At 42.3% G+C, this 9,852-nt stretch overlaps 1 protein-coding gene across 1 annotated transcript in view; it reads left to right on the top strand.

The window, feature by feature from the left end:
- The first annotated feature begins 567 nt into the window (after positions 1 to 567).
- Positions 568 to 9,852, top strand: part of LOC126298404 (gamma-aminobutyric acid type B receptor subunit 2) — a 1,564,981-nt gene continuing 1,555,696 nt past the window's right edge. Inside the window, exon 1 of the mRNA XM_049989720.1 lies at positions 568 to 661. The gene's annotated coding sequence lies outside the window, so the exon portion shown is untranslated. The remainder of the gene's footprint in view (positions 662 to 9,852) is intronic.

Here is a 9,852-nt window from a genome sequence, read left to right as displayed (position 1 = left end):
TATCCCCCTAACGTTTCCGCCCGTACGGCAGTCGCAGGACACGACAGACAGCTAGCCACACACACTTCGGAATCGGGTGAACGTCGATCCCTAAGGCATCGCTCGTATCCTTTGCCCCCCGAACCGGAATAGGTGATTCCTATTCTCCGGGAGGCGCGTATCTTCGACGGTCGACAATCCTATTCGACGTCAGGCGGGAGAGGGAGGCGTCAGGGGAGAGAGAAATCTATCCGAGTCTACCGCGCACTTCGGGGATTCTTCCGTCAGGGGGGTGCAGGATAGGGGGTGGCTGTTGCACTGCCCACCTAGCTCAAAAACAGAGAGTCGGTCATTTATTGACGACGGCGTTCCGTCCGAGCAAACGGACAGCGAAGCGTGGGGCGGCATAATATTTCATGAGGCGGGGTTGCGTGGGGTGGTATCGGCGCGGCGCGGCACGGCGCGGCGCGGCTTGGCGCGTTGCGGGGTGGGGGCGGCGGTCTTGCGGGGGCGGGGTGGGGGTGGTGCGCAGAGCGCGCGCGCACACGGCCCGCCCGGCCCGGCCGCGGCCGCCGCCGCTGCAGTCCCGGTCCGGTCGCCGGCAGCCGCGCTGCTCGCCTCATTCTGCCGGCAGACGCCGAGACGCCCGGACGCATCTGCCGCTGCCGCTGCCGCTGCAAAGGTAAACCCCGCGCTGGCGCCGCGCCGCGCCGCGCCGCGTCGCGCAGCCCGCTTCGGCCGCCCGCGTATCACCAGTGAGAGCACGCGGCCGGACTCGGGGCGGCGTGTCGGCCGCGGCGGCGGGATGACATTTGGCTCAGCGTGGGCGGCGCGTTGCCCGGCGGCAGCCCCGCCCGGCGTGACGCCGCTGGCCGCTCACCTGTGCTCCGCCGGCCTCACCGCTCTCCCGCTCGCGCTGCCCCTTTTCTTTTCCTCGCCGAGCGCTCACTGGGCCGCCTGCGAGAATCGATAACATTTTTGAGGAGTCTTGCTCCAGCAGGTGTTCGCTCCACTGGCCTGGATACTGGACGCGGGGGCATAACCTGCGTAATCGTGCCGTTTCGCCCTATCGATTGGTTGTAGTAAGACCGTTCTTCCGTTAAGATTACCTCGGAATCTCCAACATTTTGCACTCGCTGTGTAGCATCGAATGACATTTACTCCTACTGTGGGTACTGCCGTTTAATCTCTAGCGTAATTGCAGAACGTAGAACCTAAATACTGTTGTCGTGATCTGGTCCAACAATATTCCAGAAACACAGTGCTGCCGATGATGACGAGATAAAATAAGTGCTTTGCACGCTGTCGTCCGTTTTCATCGTAGTGCTAAAATTTTTTCGGACCCAACTTGTCTGTCCATTCCACTTACAGTAAAACATGTTTATTTATTGTTCCGAGGAGTAGCGCAAACACTTGTCGATTATTGTCTCGGTGGTAGTCCAGTTCATGAGCCAGGACAACTATTGCCAGTAAACATAGCTTTCGTGTTCGTAATGAGCACGAGAAATTGTTGTGAACGCTACTGAGGAGACTATTTCAGTGAGTAGCGAAACGATACAAATGTTCAAAAGCCAAGTACGCGTCATATTATGTTACCTTTACCATCCCACACCCACCTGAACCTTTTTACTTGTATTCATTTAAATACTGTTACATGAGACTTAGGTATACGTAATATACATATGTTGTTTATTATTCACGTAACATGCTATTTCTTGGTAAGATACTTCACTATGCACTGCTTCGCTATAACTGGCCATTAGTTAAAGTTTCGTTGTAGATTACACATTGAATCTTTGATAAAAACTCATATTGCTAATAGAACATTCTCTATAAACATAAAACAATCCTGTATTGAATAAGTAAAATTACTGACCTTCCTGAAAAACAGATGCATGCTGCTGTTGTATATTAATTTTATGAATAACTCAATTTAAGAGTACTAATAATTTTATTGGGGAAATAAACGAAAACATGTGACACCCAGGACCCGCTCTCCAATGTCAAACAGTTCCACCTTGTCCGAACTTTACAATATTAAAAAAAGTCGTACAGATGCAAAAAAAAATGAAAGAAAACGGGGCTACCAGCAAACATTAAAAATAACTCGCCAAATTGGTCTCCGTAACGAATATTCCGTTGTGCAGTGAACTATCAACGCTTTTGAAACATACTTCTAGATTAAAACTGTGTTTCCGCCCGGGCTCGAACCCGGAATGTTGCAAATTTGTAAGCGCGAGTCGTGAGTCTAGCCAGGACAACACAGTCGCTGAGAGTAATTCCACCAAAGGCAAGGTTCATCGTGTGGCGAACAGTTCTAACATGCGACAGAATTTCATCATCACTCGTTATCATCATTTTGCGAGTTGAAATTATTCCGGCATTCATTAACCCACTTGGATCAGAAATAAAATATTTGCACTTTGAGTCGGTTATCTTTCATTTTTTTCATCGCCTCTATTCCTCCTTGCTGTAGTAAAAGAGAAGTTTTCAAACTCTACTACAACTACCTTTCACTCTATTCACTGTTTACATACTGATTTTATACGTCTTAGTACGAATTTCAGGATCACGTAGTACCCCGTAACTGGTGTACCTCTTACAAACCGTCAGTGGAAGTCAAGAGTATTCTTTGCGCGGCGCTATGAAGAGCCGCCAAAACACACAAGGACACATCCCACAATGGCTCCAACGAACATTTTACTGTCATCATACGACAGACCCGGAATAAGCCAATGGCCCCCGTAATTAGCATGTGGTTTGAAAACAAATTGCAGCGAATGGATTTGTAAAGTTTGGTTTTTGTCGCAAATAAGGACATGTTTTACCAGAAAATTCCTTATTTCTCAGTTATTTTTGTCGAGTAGAAATGCGTCATACGAGCATGTGATCGTGCTCGTGTGTGGTTGACTCATTAGATCGGCCATTGTTTGTGTTCTCTTGAATGAAAACGCTGTTTGATATCTTACTCCTATTATTTCATTATCATTGTCTGCTTGTAATAGTTATAGCGAAATGTTTGTATAATTTGTGGTTATCATTTAGCCTTACACAGCAAAATTGCGAAGTGAGCCCCAGGTCACACACAGACAGGGTCTGCTCTGAGAGTACCTGCGCCTCACCTTCAAGCCCAGGGAAAGAAAGGAAAAATACAGTTATGGGTTCGGGTTGACAATGAACTCTGATGATGAATTAGAACAGCCGACTAAGAAAAAGACAAAATATCAGTTAAAATACTTCTCGTGGACTATAATTTCGTATTAACTTAACTTATGATAGAAGATACCTTCCGCTATTATTCCATACAATCATCACCGATGTCTATTTATTTTTCGGACTTGATTGCGTGTTTCTACATTATAACATCGCTACAATTTTCTTCTCCATTAGCAGCAATGTTATCACCCAATTTTTAGTCTCATCGTCGATTTTAAAGCTTTTTTATGCCCAGCACTCTTTCATAGAGTATGCAAAACGTAATGGGGCGAAAAAGGATAAAGAATATAAAATACGCAAGTTATCAAGGAGTGCTGGCGGAATAAGTAGAGGAGCTGCAGAAGATGTTGAAGAGTATTGCGGAAAGGGCAAGGAGTTTGGACTGAAGACAAATAGGGGAAAGACAAAAGTGACAAGTATAAGCAAGAAGAAAGCTCTAGACGGAAAAAAGATAAAACAATACAATCCTTCCTATACCAGGTAAGTTTAATGAGATGGAATGAAAACTGTAAAGTAGAAAGAAGGCGGAGGATATCTATGGGGAAGAGAACATCTGAAAGGGTGAAGCAGTTTCTAACACCTCGAAGAATTACAATGGATACGAGAAAAAGATTTCCTAAACGTTATATATGGAGTGTAGTATTATACATCAGATAAAAACTGACGGTAAAAAAAAAGGTAAATGATATTTAAAAAGTTTTGAAATGTTTCTATGAAGACGAATGCTTAAGGTGAAGAGGACTGACAAACTTAGGGATAAAGAAAACAGGGGAAAAATATGATTATTATAAGTGATGAGAAGAGAAAAATATAATGGCTGATATTTGCCGCAACAAAGAATTATAGAGGGAAATGTGGAAAAACTGCGAGGAACAGGTAGGAAAAGAATTATAATAATGGATAACATTAGAAGAAGAAGAGCATACAAAAAGGTGAAGAAAGAAGGTCATTACAGGACACGGTGGACAGACTCCAGTTGAAACCTGTCATAAGAGAGATACACTAAAGAAGGAGACTAATGGTCGTTTGCCCCGGTAACCGCACTGCCAGCACGGCAGATTGCTAACAGCTCGAGGACTGGCCGTTATGTTGTCCATAAGTTCGTATCGTCATACTCGACGGTCCACTGTTGAGATAGTTGTACGCACACGTTCCGAAAGCCAATAAATTACAAGCAAAACAGAGGACACACTTGTTGCGTGATACGTCCTGCAAGATGGATACGGTAAGACAAGCGTTGTGCAGTAAACTGTCTCCTACCGACAGTATTTATCACTATTCTTTTTAAAAATCCAGCGCAGTTTTTTGTAACGTCTCTCATCAGACGTCAGAATTGATGATCATCGTCGTATCAACTTACTATTATTGTTCACAACGAAACTTTATTTTCCTAGTTACAGTTAAAATGGTTCAAATGGCTCTGAGCACTATGGGACTTTACTTATGAGGTCATCAGTCCCCTAGAACTTAGAACTACTTAAACCTAACTAACCTAAGGACATCACACACATCCATGTTCGAGACAGGATTCGAACCTGCGAACGTAGCGGTTGCGCGTTTCCAGACCGTAGCGCCTAGAACCGCTCGGCCACACTGGCCGGCAGTTACAATGAATTTGTTTCTCAATACCAGTAAAATTATCTTCCTGCTCACGTCATTAGAAAAAGTGAGACATTCTTAAGTAATTCTACGAACTCCTTATTTAACCGACAATAACGTGTAATAATTCTCAAATGTTAAAAAACCGCCAAATTATGGAGTCTTTACGGTCTGTAATTGCATCAAAATTCGTTCACAATGACGTATTACATGCAATTCGCAGCTAACGATACAGATGTCGCACAACCACGTCGCGAGCCCTAGAATAAACTTTACATCAGCTACTTTATTGTAAAAGACATCTCTTAAATAACGTTAATCTGAAAGAAAATGTAATACAAAAGATATTACTTCGTAGTTCTGTGAAATCTTAAAATAATTTTTAAACAGCAGTCTGAAATACGTGTTAGACGTAAATGAAAACACATCGTAAACAGAACAAAAGCTTGCGTTGAAGGGTAAACGATGTAGCTGATGTGTTTCATATGGCATCTCCCCGATATATGGTGGTCTGAGAGGACATCAAAAGGGCTTCTTCAAGGGAATGAAATTGTGCGTATTCAGCCGTCAGAGCATCGAAGGGTCGCCAACTCAAAGGCGGAATTCCCATATCAAAAACAGTCAAATAGTAAGCTGAAACATGTAATGCTACGATTTTAGGAGACCATAATGTTAACATTAATCTACAATGGCCCGTGATATGTGCGTTATTTTAGGACCTACACTGGTTTTAAACTTTCTTGAGTAGCATTGATATCTGTAAATTCAAAACTGAATCTCAGTTTTACAGAGCTCAAGTCTAGGGTACGATTATCAGTTCATGAATAGGATAATTATTGTTTTCTCAGTATGAATTACTCGCATCACGTGAAATAGCGAACATTCATTTCCTTGATGAGCAGAATATTGACGAAATATTCAAAATTAATGGAATACTAACACTGAAATTAGAAAGCTGTAGAGTACACGAAGAGGAAATATTTATCAATCAACGTTTACGTTGCTCTAAGTTCCTTGGGCGCAGTGTAACTCGATATAAGCGTTCTGTCTTTGCTATACCAGTTACTTAGCGATTTTCATCAAACGTCTAGATGAACGTAACTTGGAATTTAAATTTCTCTCACCAACTACAGAGAATAATCTGAAAAATGAAATCTACGTATAAAAATCAATGTGAGGCTGCGAAACACCGTTGGACTCTGCATAAGGAGCAGAGAGGTTCCATTGCTAGCTCTTTAAACATTTTTTTTTTTTAATTTTGTTCTAAATATTGAATTGTCCTCGCTTAATACCAGAATGATCTTCGCATAAGAACATGGCAGATCGTTTCCTACAATTACTGCCAAACTGAGTTCGTCATTGAAGACTAGTCTTCAGGGAGGCAATAAATCATATAAAAAGTACAGATGTATTTATGAGCAAATTATGTCTATATTCATAAAAGTGCATTACACGCTAACCTGAACTGAAAACAGGACCGTTGTCCTTATATGAATTCGCTACGTAGGCTCATCTGAAGTTCACGTGAAAAATGTCGAAGAATGTCTGTCTCTGTAGCTGTCCGGCTAGTGCGCCTGATGGGTAACCGAAGAGGCCTGGGTTCGATTCCCGGACCGGTCAGAGATTTTCCTCTCGGGGATTCGTTGTTGTGTTGTCCTCAACTTCGTATCGTCATACTTCATGTTTCACTATTGAGATATCTGTATGAGAAGGCCTCGAAAGCCAATTAAAAATAATCGCAGCATTAGTATATTTACAATAAAAACAGATAGCTGTGCGCATAGTTTCAACACAACGGCGGACGATGCATACCCTTACATTGCCGAACATTGCGGAAACGAATGTTTCAGTTTAATTTTTTAACGATGAGCTCAATCATACATGCATTTACGCTTTATTGTCATCTATGCACGTTCTGGTGTATTTTGCCCTAGTTTTTTTGTATGGAAATCTGTTATAAGAGATTTACTAGCGATGGGTAGTTCACTGTCAGAAATTTTGTTATATTAATGTGAGTAATACTGTTGAATTACAGATTTTAATTTTAAAATACTTGCCTTTTTTATTTTGATATAGTAAAAACGGAAAGTTCGTTGTACCTAGTTAACTTTGCTACTGAAATTCGGGTAACCTAAAAAATTGCTTTTTGAATTCACATCAGACGTCGGAGATTTGTAACTAAGATTTCAAAACATTGCTCAGCGCAACGTAGCTTTTTCAGATGTTTGAGAAATTCTAACAGAAGAAGGAAGATTACTGATTACTAACAAGTTCTTGGTTGGAAAACATTTTTTTAGGAACTAGCATCCATTTGACGAAATGAGAGAAAATATTTTGAATCGGTAAATGACACATCCGCGCTGCAGCAAAGACTGTGATGAATTAAACTTAAATCCTCATCTTGACGGTTGCTCTATTATACTTTTTAAATCATAAAATCTCCCTGTATACAACCGCATCATCGACGAACAGTCAGAGAAGCTATTGCATTCATTCGTCATATCATTTATGTAGTATGTCCCAGGATGAAAGGTTAATATTCAAGGACTGACAGATTTTGCCATGTAAAGTAAATACGTTTTTATGGACGTATGCTAAATTTTTTATAGTTCCTATTACAAATGTGTTTTAAATTTTATTATCATTATGAAATGATTTCCTTATCTATTTTACGAATTATTGTGTGTTTCTCAGGTTGAACATCTATAGCAGAACATGTTAAATGTTTAAAAATTCACAACCAGTTTATAGTTTTGGGCGTCTATAATAAATAGTCATTGAACCCGCTTTTACAGGGCACTTCTGTACACTTCTGCAGTCATCCAACGTAATACACTAAGACAATGTACTATAACTGTTAAACAATGTTGCGTCTCGAGATACTGGTAGCCACTTAATGGCAATACAATAATCAACCATGAGAGAAAATCCATCTGAGATGATGTCTCACACGTGTGGTAAAATGTAGGGTGGGATGGAAGGGGCTCTTTCACACTTTTCCGTGTGGTCAATGAAATTCCTCTAGGTTTTCAACCAAATATCTTAAAAAGAATTGCAAGTAATTAAGCCCTCTCCTTCGAGCTTCCAAAATAGGATGACAGCTGAACATATCACTTACCACCACCAGCCACTCATCGATTGAAAAGTCAACATGAAAATAAGACCGGCCGGTGTGGCCGAGCAGTTATAGGTGTTTCAGACTGGAAACGAGCTACCACTACGATCGCAGGTTCGAATCCTGCCTCGGGCATGGATGTGTGTGATGTCCTTAGGTTAGTTAGGTTTAAGTAGTTCTAAGTTCTAGGGGGCTGATGACCTCAGATGTTAAGTCCCATACAGGTCTGAGCCATTTGAATCATTTTTTAAAAATTTATTTCCACATTATCATGCTACTACCCAGCAGCCATGGTTCATTACGTTCGTTATTTGGAAAATAGGGTACGTAGGAAAGGTAGAAAGTGTGTCCCATATTCCAACAGCCCACTTTCGTGGCCGAAGTTACAAACGTACGTTTGCGCCTTTGGGTTGGATTCCAAAGTAGCCAGCTCGTGTCCTGGTTGTAGAAGAAATCGTCACCGCCATTATTTGGACGGCAAGTGAAGGAAAAAAGATGGTTCAAATGGCTCTGAGCATTGTGGGGCTTAGAACTACTTGAACCTAATTAACCTAAGGACACCACACACGCCCATGCCCGAGACAGGATCCGAACCTGCAACCGTAGCAGTCGCGCCGTTCCGGACTGAAGCGCGTAGAACTGCTCGGCCACCGCGGCCGGCAGAGTGAATGTGAGGTAGCTGCCTTAAGTTGTTAGTCACTACAGTTTGTGTCAATGTGTTGTTGTTGTGGTCTTCAGTCCAGAGATTGCTTTGATGCAGCTCTCCATGGTACTCTATCCTGTGCGAGCTTCTTCATCTCCCAGTACCTACCGCAACCTATATACTTCTGAAACTGTTTTGTGTATTCATCTCTTGGTCTCGCTCTACGATTTTTGCCCTCCACGCTGCCCTCAAGTACTAAATTGGTGATCCCTTGATGCCTCAGAACATGTACTATCAAGTGATCCCTTCTTCTAGTCAAGTTGTGCCACAAACTTCTCTTCTTCCCAATTCTATTCAATATCTCCTCATTAGTTATATGATCCACCCATCTAATCTTCAGCATTCTTCTGTAGCACAACATTTCGAAAGCTTCTATTCTCTTCTTGTCTAAACTACTTATCGTCCACGTGTCACTTCCATACATGGCTACAGTCCATACAAATACTTTCAGAAACGCGTCCCTTACACTTAAATCCATACTCGATGTTAACAAATTTCTCTTCTTCAGAAACGCTTTCCTTGCCATTGCCAGTCTACATGTTATATCCTCTCTACTTCGACCATCATCAGATATTTTGCTCCCCAAATAGCAAAACTCCTTTACTACTTTAAGCGTCTCATTACCTAAACTAATTCCCTCAGCATCGCCCGATTTACTTCGACTACATTCCATTATCTTCATTTTGCTATTGTTGGTCTTCATCTTATATCCTCCTTTCAGAACACTGTCCATTCCGTTCAACTGCTCTCCCAGGTTCTTTGCTGTCTCTGACAGAATTAGAATGTCTCAGAGTTTTTATATTGCCGGCCGGGGTGGCCGAGTGTTTCTAGGCGCTTCAGTCTGGGACTTCGCAACCGCTACGGTCGCAGGTTCGAATCCTGCCTCAGGCATGGATGTTTGTGATGTCCTTAGGTTAGTTAGGTTCAAAAATTGTTCAAATGGTTCTATGCACTATGGGACTTAACATCTGAGGTCATCAGTCCTCTAGACTTAGAACTACTTAAACCTGACTAACCTAAGGACGTCACACACGTCCATGCCCGAGGCAGGATTCGTACCTGCGACCGTAACAGCCGCGTGGTTCCGGACTGAAGCGCCTAGAACCGCTCGGTCACAACTGCCAACTGGTTAGTTTTGTTTAAGTAGTTCTAAGTCCTAGGGGACTGATGACCTCAGAAGTTAAGTACCATAGTGCTGAGAGCCATTTGAACCTATTGAAGAGTTTTTATTTCTTCTCCA

This window comes from Schistocerca gregaria, chromosome X (genome assembly GCF_023897955.1).
Source record: "Schistocerca gregaria isolate iqSchGreg1 chromosome X, iqSchGreg1.2, whole genome shotgun sequence".
In the NCBI taxonomy this organism is placed as follows: Eukaryota; Metazoa; Arthropoda; class Insecta; order Orthoptera; family Acrididae; genus Schistocerca; species Schistocerca gregaria.
This window is presented reverse-complemented; position numbering and strand designations above follow the sequence as displayed.